At 46.9% G+C, this 12324-nt stretch overlaps 1 long non-coding RNA gene across 2 annotated transcripts in view; it reads left to right on the top strand.

Moving 5' to 3' along the window:
* The first annotated feature begins 2391 nt into the window (after positions 1-2391).
* Positions 2392-12324, top strand: part of LOC148146264 (uncharacterized) — a 40669-nt gene continuing 30736 nt past the window's right edge. Inside the window, exon 1 of one of the 2 annotated variants that reach the window (XR_015760800.1) lies at positions 2392-2545. This is a non-coding gene — a long non-coding RNA (uncharacterized LOC148146264). Of the gene's footprint in view, positions 2546-11046; positions 11135-12324 lie in introns of those variants that run through there. The other variant, XR_015760799.1, reaches the window with a different exon arrangement.

The raw sequence follows: 12324 nt of genomic DNA, 5'->3' as shown, positions 1-12324 counted from the left end.
GAGGTGTCCAGTCTCCCAACGTAGAGGAGACCGCATCGGGAGCATCGGATACAATAAATGATATTGGTGGATGTGCAGGTAAAACTTTGGATGTGGAAGGCTCCTTTGGGGCCTTGGATGGTGGTGAGGGGAGAGGTGTGGGCGCAGGTTTTGCAATTCCTGCAGTGGCAGGAGAAGGTGCCAGGAAGGGAGGGTGGGTTTTTGGGGGGCGTGGAACTGACCAGGTAGTTACGGAGGAAATGGTCTTTGCGGAAAGTTGAGAGGTGTGGGGAGGGAATATATCCCTGGTGGTGGGGTCCGTTTGGAGGTGGCGGAAATGGCGGCGGATGATTTGGTTTATGCGAAGGTTGGTAGGGTGGAAGGAGAGCACCGGGGCGTTCTGTCCTTGTTACGGTTGGAGGGGTTGGGTTTGAAGGCGGAGGTGCGGGATGTGGACGAGATGCGTTGGAGGGCATCTTTAACCACGTGGGAAGGGAAATTCCGATCTCTAAAGAAGGAGGCTATCTGGTGTGTTCTGTGGTGGAACTGGCCCACCTGGGGCAGGTACGGCGGAGGCGGAGGAATTGGGAATAGGGGTTGGGAATTTTGCAGGCGGTAGGGTGGGAGGATATGTAATCTAGGTAGCTGTGGGAGTCGGTAGGTTTGTAAAAAATGTCGGTGTCAAGTCGGTTGTAATTAATGGGGATGGAGAGGTCCAGGAAGGGGAGGGAGGTATCAGAGATGGTCCAGGTAAATTTAAGGTCAGGGTGGAATGTGTTGGTGAAGTTGATGAATTGCTCAAACTCCTCGAGGGAGCACGAGGTGGTGCCAATGCAGTCATCAATGTAGCGGAGGAAGACGTGGGAAGTGGTGCCATTGTAACTACGGAAGATGGACTGTTCTACATAGCCAACAAAGAGACAGGCATAGCTGGGGCCCATACGGGTGCCCATGGCTACCCCTTTGGTCTGGAGGAAGTGGGAGGATTTGAAGGAAAAATTGTTAAGGGTGAGGACAAGTTCAGCCAAACGAATGAGAGTATCGGTGGAAAGATACTGTTGTGGACGTCGGGAGATGAAGAAACGGAGGGCTGGGAGGTCCTGGTCATGGTGGATGGAGGTGTAGAGGGATTGGATATCCATTGTGAAGATGAGGCGTTGGGGGCCAGGGAAACGGAAGTCGTGGAGGGTGTGAGTGGTGTCTCAAACGAATGTGGGTAGTTCCTGGACCGGGGGATAGGAAAATGTCGAGATAGGCAAACATGAGTTCGGTGGGGTAGGAGCATGCTGAGACAATGGGTCGACCAGGGTGGTCAGGCTGTGGATCTTGGGAAGGTGGGAGAACCTTGGGGATCCCGGACAATGAGGTTGGAAGCTGTGGGTGGGAGATCTCCTCCTGAGGTGATGAGGTTCTATATGCTCTGGAAGATGACAGTTTGGTGATGGGAGGTGGGTCACAGTAGAGGGGGTGGTAGGAGGAGGTGTCTTTGAGTTGGCATCATGGCTTCAGCGGTGTAGAGGTCATTGCACCAGACTACCACTGCACCCCCTTTATCTGGTTTGATGGTGAGGTCAGTATTGGAGCAGAGGAAGTGGAGGGCTGCACTTTGTGAGGGTGAGAGGTTGGAGTGAGGGAGGGGGTAGATAGGTTGAGGTGGTTAATGTCTCGGTGGAAGTTGGAAATGAAGAAATCGAAGGCAGGTAATAGGCCAGCGCGGGGTGTCCAGGTGGATGGAGTATATTGGAGGCCGGCAAAGGCGGGAGTCTTCATTGTAAAAGTAAGCTCTGAGGCGGTGGTGGTGGAAGAAGTGTTCGATGTCACAGCGTGTATTAAATTCATTGATGTGTGGACAGAGGGGAATAAAGGTGAGGCCTTTGCTGAGGACTGATCATTCGTCCTCAGTGAGGGGGCGGGGGGGGGTCAGGGGGAATGGTGAAAACTCGGCAGGACTGGGAGCTGGGACCAAGCATAGGTGTGGAGCTAGGGGAGGCGGCGGAGCCTGTAACTGGAGTGGGTGTGGTGTTAGGGGGAATGGGGATGGAGTTATGAGCAGGGGTACCAGAGGAGCCTATCCCAATAAAATAGCTCAGTCTTCCCTGGGGACTGGAAGCAGTGCTCACTGGTCAGAAGCACTTCTGATTATATCATTGTGTGATTCTGATACATTCCTACACTCTGCTGATATCACTGTCTCTCTCCATGTGATATCCCTAACTGTGAGGGTCTAATTGCTGCCTCTGTCAGTGTCTCTCGCTCTTGCAGCTACTCCAGATCCTGAGCCAACAGCATTCTCCACTCCAGAGGGAAGTAACTGCACAGGCCATGGATGGAGACTGGGAATTTCCAGATCTCTGTGGGACTCAGTGCCATTGTCCAAGTGTAACCTTCATTGCATTAGTCTAATTTCCCATTCTGCCTACTTCTCTGTCTCCTATAGGTATTCCTGATGTCCCTGACTCAGCAGAATTCCCAATTCCTGTCTCGTCCATCACCACATTGAAGACAGTTGGTCAGCCAGAGAGAGATGGAGAGTGAGATCTGGAGCCTTCAGTAAATCCTGCAGCCGGTAAGATCACTCACAGTAAACAGCACAGGGAGGAGTTAGTGGACTTTAAATCAGACCCTGAGGGCATGATGTAGGAACAATGCTGGGCAAGGAACATGAGAAAATTCTCAGGCTTCATTATCACCATCTTGTCTGTAAATTCATCTGTTGCACAGAACCCTCCCTATGTCAGTTTCTCCATTGTCTGTTTCATCGATACCACTTCCCCTATCTCTATCAGCCCCTACAATCCTGCCCCTGTAACCCTGTAAGCTCCTCATATCAGTAAAACTCTCCAAGTTTCTGCTTTGCCTTTAATCCCGGGTTCTGTCACATCTCTCCTTAACTGAAGAAAAACAACTCTTCAGTTCCTTAAGCCATCCTGGTCAATGTAGTCCTTTCCAGACCTGAAAAACCTCCCTGTCTTTGTGACTTTTTTGAACTCCTACTACCTTCATGATCTCTGTAACCTTCCCGTCATGACAACAAAAAAGCTCTGTACCTTAGTAACCTCCTCCAGCTGTTAGACCTCCTCCTTGTCTCTGGGCACAAAGCAGAGTGACCCTGCTTCTCTCATAAATTAGTTTCTGCATTTCTAATGATGACTATGAACTCTTCCTGTCTCTAAAACGCACTCAGTCTCTGTAAACTCTGCTGGTCCCGATTGATGTAATTTCCTTCGGTAACTACAAACCTTTATACCTTTAATCTCCTCCAGACGCGACCACACAGTTTATTTCTATAACCTCTATGAATGATAGAGTCATAGAGATGTACAGCACGGAAACAGACCCTTCGGTCCAACCCGTCCATGCCAACCAGATATCCCAACCCAATCTCGTCCCACCTTCCAGCACCCGGCCCATATTCCTCCAAACCCTTCTCATTCATATACCCATCCAAATGCCTCTTAAATGTTGCAGTTGTACCAGCCTCCACCACATCCTCTGGCAGCTCGTTCCATACACGTACCACCCTCTGCACGAAAAAGTTGCCCCTTAGGTCTCTTTTATATCTTTCCCCTCTCACCCTAAACCTATGCCCTCGAGTTCTGGACTCCCTGATCCCAGGGAAAAGATTTTGTCTATTTATCCTATCCTATCCATGCCCCTCATAATTTTGTAAACCTCTGTAAAGTCACCTCTCAGCCTCCGAAGCTCCAGAGAAAACCGCCCCAGCCTGTTCAGCCTCTTCCTGTAGCTCAAATCCTCCAATCCTGGCAACATCCTTGTAAATCTTTTCTGAACCCTTTCAAGTTTCACAACAATCCGATAGGAAGGAGACCGGAATTGCACAAAATATTCCAACAGTGGCCAAACCAATGTCCTGTACAGCCGCAACATGACCTCCCATCTCCTGTACTGAATACTCTGACCAATAAAGGAAAGCATACCAAATGCCGCCTTCACTATCCTATCTACCTGCGACTCTACTTTCAAGGAGCTATGAACTTGTACTCCAAGGTCTCTTTGGTCAGCAACACTCCCGAGGACCTTACCATTACGTGTATAAGTCCTGCTAAGACTTGCTTTCCCAAAATGCAGCACATCGCATTTATCTGAATTAAACTCCATCTGCCAGTTAGCCCATTGTCCCATCTGATCCAGATCCTGTTGTAACCCTCTTCGCTGTCCACTACACCTCCAATTTTGGTGTCATCTGTAAACTTACTAACTATACCTCTTAAGCTCGCATCCAAATCATTTATGTAAATGACAAAAAGTAGAGGGCCCAGCACTGATCCTTGTGGCACTGCACTGGTCACAGGCCTCCAGTCTGAAAACAACCTTCCACCACCACTCTGTCTTTTACCTTTGAGCCAGTTCCGTATCCAAATGGCAAGTTCTCCCTGTATTTCATGAGTTCTAACCTTGCTAATCAGCCTCCCATGGGGAACCTTGTCGAATGCCTCACTGAAGTCCATATAGATTACATCTATCACTCTGCACTCCTCAATATTCTTTGTTACTTCTTCAAAAAACTCAATCAAGTTTATGAGACATGATTTCCAACGCACAAAGCCATGTTGACTATTCTCACTCAGTCCTTGCCTTTCCAAATACATGTGCATCTTGTCCCTCAGGATTCCCTCCAACAACTTGCCCACCACTGAGTTCAGGCTCACCGGTCTATAGTTCCCTAGCTTGTCTTTACCACCCTTCTTAAACAGTGGCACCACTTTTGCCAACCTCCAGTCTTCTGGCACCTCACCTGTGACTATTGATGATACAAATATCTCAGCAAGAGGCCCAGTAATCACTTCTCTAGCTTCCCACAGAGTTCTCGAGTACGCCTGATCAGTTCCTGGGGATTTATTCACCTTTAACCGTTTCAAGACATCCAGCACTTCCTCCTCTGTAATCTGGACGTTTTGCAAGATGTCACCATCTATTTCCCTACAGTCTATATCTTCCATATGCGTTTCCACAGTAAATACTAATGCAAAATATTCTGTGGCTCCACACAAAGGCCGCGCTGCTGATCTTTGTGGGGCCCTATTCTCTCCCTAGTTACCCTTTTTTCCTTAATATATTTTTAAAAACCCTTTGCATTCTCCTTAATTCTATTTGTCAGACCTATCTCATGTCCACGTTTTGCCCTCCTGATTTCCCTCTTAAGTATACTCCTACTTCCTTTATACTCTTCTAAGGATTCACTCGATCTATCCTGTCTATACCTGACATATGCTTCCTTCTTTTTTCTGAACCAAATACTCAATTTCTTTAGTCATCCAGAATTCCCAATACTTACCAGCCTTCCCTTTCACCCTGACGGGAATATACTTTCTCTGGACTCTTGTTATCTCATTTCTGAAGACTTCCCATTTTCCAGCCGTCCCTTTAGCTGCGAACATCTGCCTCTAATCAGCTTTCAAAAATTCTTGCCTAATACCATCAAAATTGGCCTTTCTCCAATTTAGAACATCAACTTTTAGATCTGGTCTATCCTTTTCCATCACTATTTTAAAACAAATAGAATTATGATCGCTGGCTTCAAAGAGCTCCCCCACTGACACCTCACTCACCTGCCCTGCCTTATTTCCCAAGAGTAGGTAAAATTTTGCATCTTCTCTAGTAGCTACATCCACATACTGAATCAGAAAATTGTCTTGTACACACTTAAGAAATTCCTCTCCATCTAAACCTTTAACACTATGGCAGTCCCAGTCAATGTTTGGAAAGTTAAAATCCCCTCCCATGCCTACCCTATTATTCTTACAGATAGCTGAGATCTCCTTACAAGTTTGTTTGGCAATTTCCCTTTGACTATTGGGGGGGGGTCTGTAATACAATCCTAATAAGGTGATCATCCCTTTCTTATTTCTCAGTTCCACCCAAATAACTTCCCTGGATGTATTTCTGGGAATATCCTCCCTCAGCACAGCTGTAATGCTATCCCTTATCCAAAATGCCACTCCCCCTCCTCTGTTGCCTCCCTTTCTATCCTTCCTGTAGCATTTGTATCCTGGAACATTAAGCTGCCAGTCCTGCCCATCTCTGAGCCATGTTTCTGTTATTGCTATGAGATCCCAGTCCCATGTTCCTAACCATGCACCGAGTTCATCTGCCTTCCCTGTTAGGCCCTTTGCATTGAAATAAATGCAGCTTAATTTATTAGTCCTACCTTGTCCCTGCCTGTCCTGACTGTTTGATTCACTTCTGTTCTCAGCTGTACCCGTCTCAGATCGAGCTCCCAAAATCCTCCCTGTGATTGTTATCATATCCCATCCCTGCATTCCTCCAAATCCCAGTAAAGTCCTCCCATTCCTAAAACCCACCCTGTATCTCTCACGTGTCCCAGCTTCCACAGCCCTCCCTATCTCTGTAAGACACACCCGCTACACCCACGTCCCAGTTACTACAGCCTGCTGTATCACTAAATGCCAGTAGTCACTATAATATCAGAGTAAGGTGTGAAAGCAGGAATACTGTACTGGGTTAGATGATCAGTCGTGATCATAGAACATAGAACATAGAACAATACAGCACAGAACAGGCCCTTCAGCCCACGATGTTATGCCGAACATTTGTCCTAGCTTAAGCACCCATCCATGTACCTATCCAATTGCCGCTTAAAGGTCACCAAAGATTCTGACTCTACCACTCCCACAGGCAGCGCATTCCATGCCCCCACCACTCTCTGGGTAAAGAACCCACCCCTGACATCTCCCCTATACCTTCCACCCTTCACCTTAAATTTATGTCCCCTTGTAACACTCTGTTGTACCCGGGGAAAAAGTTTCTGACTGTCTACTCTATCTATTCCTCTGATCATCTTATAAACCTCTATCAAGTCACCCCTCATCCTTCGCCGTTCCAACAAGAAAAGGCCTAGCACTCTCAACTTATCCTTGTACGACCTATTCTCCATTCCAGGCAACATCCTGGTAAATCTTCTCTGCACCCTCTCCAAAGCTTCCACATCTTTCCTAAAGTGAGGCGACCAGAACTGCACACAGTACTCCAAATGTGGCCTAACCAAAGTCCTGTACAGTTGCAACATCACTTCACGACTCTTGAATTCAATCCCTCTGCTAATGAACGCTAATACACCATAGGCCTTCTTACAAGCTTTATCCACCTGAGTGGCAACTTTCAAAGATCTATGAACATAGACTCCAAGATCCCTCTGTTCCTCCACCTCACTAAGAACCCTACCGTTAACCCTGTATTCCGCATTCTTATTTGTCTTTCCAAAATGGGCAACCTCACACTTGACAGGGTTGAACTCCATCTGCCACTCCTCAGCCCAGCTCTGCATCATATCCAAGTCCCTTTGCAGCCGACAAGAGCCCTCCTCACTATCCACAACTCCACCAATCTTCGTATCATCTGCAAATTTACTGACCCACCCTTCGACTCCCTCATCCAAGTCATTAATAAAAATTACGAACAGCAGAGGACCCAGAACTGATCCCTGCAGAACTCCACTTGTAACTGGGCTCCAGGCTGAATATTTACCATCTACCACCACTCTCTGACTTCGACCGGTTAGCCAGTTTTCTATCCAATTGGCCAAATTTCCCTCTATCCCATGCCTCCTGACTTTTCGCATAAGCCTACCATGGGGAACCTTTTCAAATGCCTTACTAAAATCCATGTATACTACATCTATTGCTCTACCCTCATCCACATGCTTGGTCACCTCCTCAAAGAATTCAATCAGACTTGTAAGGCAAGATCTACCCTTCACAAATCTGTGCTGGCTGTCCCTAATCAAGCAGTGCCTTTCCAGATACTCATAAATCCTATCCCTCAGTACCGTTTCCATTACTTTACCTACCACCGAAGTAACTGGCCTGTAATTCCCGGGGTATCCCTATTCCCTTTTTTGAACAGGGGCATAACATTCGCCACTCTCCAGTCCCCTGGTACCACCCCCGTTGACAGTGAAGATGAAAAGATCATTGCCAACGGTACTGCAATTTCCTCTCTTGCTTCCCACATAATCCTAGGATATATCCCATCAGGCCCGGGGGACTTGTCTATCCTCAAGTTGTTCAAAATATCCAACACATCTTCATTCCTAACATGTATCTCCTCTAGCTTACCAGTCCGTTTCACACTCTCCTCTTCAACAATACGGTTCCTCTCATTCGTAAATACTGAAGAAAAGTACTCATTCAAGACCTCTCCTATCTCTTCCGACTCAATACACAGTCTCCTACTACTGTCCTTGATTGGACCTACCCTCGTTCTCGTCATTCTCATGTTTCTCACATACGCATAAAATGCCTTTGGGTTATCCTTGATCCTATCCGCCAAAGATTTTTCATGCCCTCTCTTAGCTCTCCTAATCCCTTTCTTCAGGTCCCTTCTGGCTATCCTGTATCCCTCCACTGCTCTGTCTGAACCCTGTTTCCTCAACCTTCTGTTCGCCTCCTTCTTCCTCTTTACAAGACATTCAACCTCCCTCGTCAACCAGGGTTCCCTCACACGACCATTTCTTTCCTGCCTGACCGGTACATACATATCAAGGACACGTCGTATCTGTTCCTTGAAAAAGTTCCACATTTCCACGACATCCTTCCCCGACAGCCTATGCTCCCAACTTATGCTCCTCAGATCCTGTCTTACAGCATCACAATTACCCTTCCCCCAATTGTAAAACCTACCCTGTTGCACGCACCTATCTCTCTCCATAACCAAGGTGAAAGTCACAGAATTGTGGTCACCATCACCAAAATGTTCACCCACTAACAAGCCCATCACTTGTCCTGGTTCATTACCGAGTACCAAATCCAAAATGGCCTCCCCTCTGGTCGGACAATCTACATACTGTGTTAGAAAAGCTTCCTGGACACACTGCACAAACACCACCCCATCCAATGTACTAGATCTAAAGAACTTCCAATCAATATTTGGGAAGTTGAAATCGCCCATGACTACTACCCTGTGGCTTCTGCACCTTTCCAAAATCTGTTTCCCAATCTGTTTCTCCACATCTCTGCTGCTATTGGGAGGCCTATAGTAAACACCCAACAAGGTGACTGCACCTTTCCTATTTCTGACTTCAGCCCATACTACCTCTAAAGGCAGATCCCCCTCGAACTGCCTTTCTGCAGCTGTTATAGCATTTCTAATTAGCAACGGCACCCCCCCTCCTTTTTTACCACCCTCCCTAATCCTACTGAAACATCTGTAACCAGGAACCTCCAACAACCATTCCTGTCCCTCTTCTATCCACGTTTCCGTGATGGCCACAACATCGTAGTCCCAGGTACCTATCCACGCTTTAAGTTCACCCACCTTATTTCTGATACTCCTTGCATTGAAGTACTTGAACCCATCTCTGTGTCCGCAAGTATTCCCTGTCAATGCTACCTTCTTCACAGCCTCCCCACTTTGACATCCTGACAAACAGCTAGCCTACTTGCTGGACTACAAGTCCGGATCCCATCCCCCTGCCAAATTTAGTTTAAACCCCCCCGAAGATAGCTAGCAAACCTACCCCCAGGATATTGGTGCCCTTCTGGTTCAGGTGCAACCCATCCTGCTTGTACAGGTCCCACCTTCCCCAGAATGCAGTCCAATTGTCCAAATACCTGAAGCCCTCCCTCCTACACCATCCTTGCAGCCACGTGTTCAACTGCACTCTCTCCCTATTCCTTGCCTCACTGTCACGTGGCACCGGCAACAACCCAGAGATGACGACTCTGTCTGTCCTGGCTTTCAGCTTCCAGCCTAACTCCCTGAGCTCTTGAATGACCTCCCCACCTCTCTTCCTACCTATGTCATTGGTGCCAACGTGCACCACGACTTCTGGCTGCACACCCTCCCCCTTAAGGATTCTGAAGACACGGTCCGAGACGTCTCGGACCCTGGCACCCGGGAGGCAACAAACCATCCGAGAATCATATTGAATGGTGGGACCAACTCTGTGGTCAAATGGCCGATACCTGTTCTTCTTTTCTGTGCTTCTCTATAAACTTATATAACCTCCTTCAGTCCCCACAGCCCTCTCTGTCTCCATAAACTCCTTCAGTCCCCACAACTCTTCCTATCCATGTAACCTGAATCATTCCCCACGACCCTCCCTATCTCCATAATCTCATCCTGACCCAACGACCCTCCCATTCAGAGTAACGTCCTTCAATCCCCATGATCCTCCTGATCTGTGCAACCTCCTTCAGGCCCAACAGCCCTGCAGATTTATTTGGCCCCTTTCAGGCCCCACAGCACTCCCTATCTCCATAATGTTCTTCAGTCACCACTGCACTCTCTGTGTCCATAATCTCATACAGTCCCCAGATCACTCCCTATCTCCATAATGTTCTTCAGTCACCACTGCACTCTCTGTGTCCATAATCTCATACAGTCCCCAGATCACTCCCTATCTCCATAATGTCTTTCAGTCCCCACGACCCTCCTTATTTCCAAAACATCTATTACCTGTTGAACCTGTAAGCTACATTTTTCAGATTGATAAACACGAACTTCCATCACCCTTTCTGCTGCCAGTCTGAAACCAGCAGTGTTTACCTAATAGTAGGTCGGGAGCTGAAATATGTTTGGAAGGATATGTCAATGAACAATAACTGGACCCTTAGAAATGCTTTTAATAAAAAGAGAATGTGTTTTTGAGCCTGTTGGATTTTATTTTTATTGGTGTGAATATAAATGGAAGAGTAGATACGGGTGTAGGAGTGGCTGTACCGAGGATACGGTTTATTTGAATTTTCAGAAACCTTTACACAAATTTCAATAAGGGCTAAAGAGTAACTTGGTAGAGAATAGGGCACCTTAACTGTCAGGAGGTGGGTGAGATATTAGACAAAATAGTGTTGTCAAAATTTACTGTAGAGAAAGACATGGAAGCTTGGGAACTTGGGGAAATAAATAGCGATGTCTTGGAAAGAATCCTCAACAGAGAAGAGAAAGTGCTGGAATCTTAAAACAAATAAAGGTAGATCAATTCTCAGTCGCTTATTAGGTCAATCCTAGAATTTTGTGGGAATCTGGGGAAGAGATTGCAGTGTCCCTAACAGATATTTATATTATCAACAGACACAATGGGTTACCGGAAGATTGGAGGGTGGCTAATGCTGTTCCATCACTTAAGGTCTGCAGGGAAAAGCCAGGAAATCACAGCCCAGTGAACCAGTGCTGGGTAAGTTGTTGGAGGAGATTCTGAGAGAAAGGAGCTACATATATTTGGAAAGGCAAGAGCTGATTAGAGATAGTCAGCATGGCTTTGTGAGAGGAAAACCATGTTTCACAAATCGGATTGACTCTTCGAGGAGTTGACCAAGCGATAGATGAAGGCAAAGCAGTCAGCATTGTCTACATGAACTTCAGCAAAGCATTTGACAAGGTTCCAAGGGATGTAGAACATCTAGTCAAGAGGATGAAGGAAGCTAACTTAAGTTTGAGGAACCAAGGATCAGAAGCAGGGCTCTAGAGAGTTACATGGGACAGCGCGGTGGCTCAGTGGTTAGCACTGCTGCCTCACAGCACTCGGGACACGATTTCAATTCCAGCCCCAGGCGACTGTCTGCGTGGAGTTTGCACATTCTCTCCATGTCTGCGTGGGTTTCCGACAGGTGCGCCGGTTTCCACCCACAGCCCAAAGATGTGCAGGTTAGGTGAATCAGCCATGCGTTGTTCAAGAAAGGGAATAGAGATAATCCTGGGAATCACAGACCTGTCAGTCTTCTGTCTGTGATGTGCAGATTATTGGAGAGGACTCTGAGATACAGGATTTATGATTCCTTGGAAAACCATAGTTTGATTAGAGGAAGTCATCATGGCTTTGTAAGGGACAGGTCATGCCTCACAAATCTTATTGAATCCTTTGAGAATGTGACAAAACACATTTATGGCTCATTGAGAAAGTACAGAGCATGGGATACAGGGAAACCTGCCTGTCTGGATACAGAATTCCTGGCCCATAGAAGACAGAGGGTGATGACAAATGGAAATCATTCAGCCTGGAGCTCAGTGACCAGTGGTTTTCTGCAGGGAGAGGTCAAAAAATCTTTGCTCTTTGTGATTTTATGAATGACTTGGATGTGTGAGTGGAAAAGTGGGTAAGTAAGTTTGCCAATGACATGAAGGTTGGTGGAGTGGTGAATAGTGTGGATGTCTGCTGGAGGTTGCAATGGGACATTGACAGGCTGTAGAGCTGGGCTGAGAAGTGGCAGATGAAGTCAAATCTGGAAAAGTGTGAAATGATGCATTTTGGAAGGTGAGACTTGAATGCAGAATACAGGGGTAAAGGCAGAATGCTGAATAGTGTGGAGGAACAGATGAATCTTGGATTTCATGACCAGAGATCCATCAAATTTGCCACCAAGCTGA

The sequence above is a fragment of the Chiloscyllium plagiosum genome, unplaced genomic scaffold (genome assembly GCF_037043375.1).
Source record: "Chiloscyllium plagiosum isolate Xiang-an unplaced genomic scaffold, Cpla_swu_hap1 HiC_scaffold_21, whole genome shotgun sequence".
In the NCBI taxonomy this organism is placed as follows: Eukaryota; Metazoa; Chordata; class Chondrichthyes; order Orectolobiformes; family Hemiscylliidae; genus Chiloscyllium; species Chiloscyllium plagiosum.
Note: the sequence above shows the minus strand (reverse complement) of the source record. Positions and strands in the feature narration are given on the sequence as shown.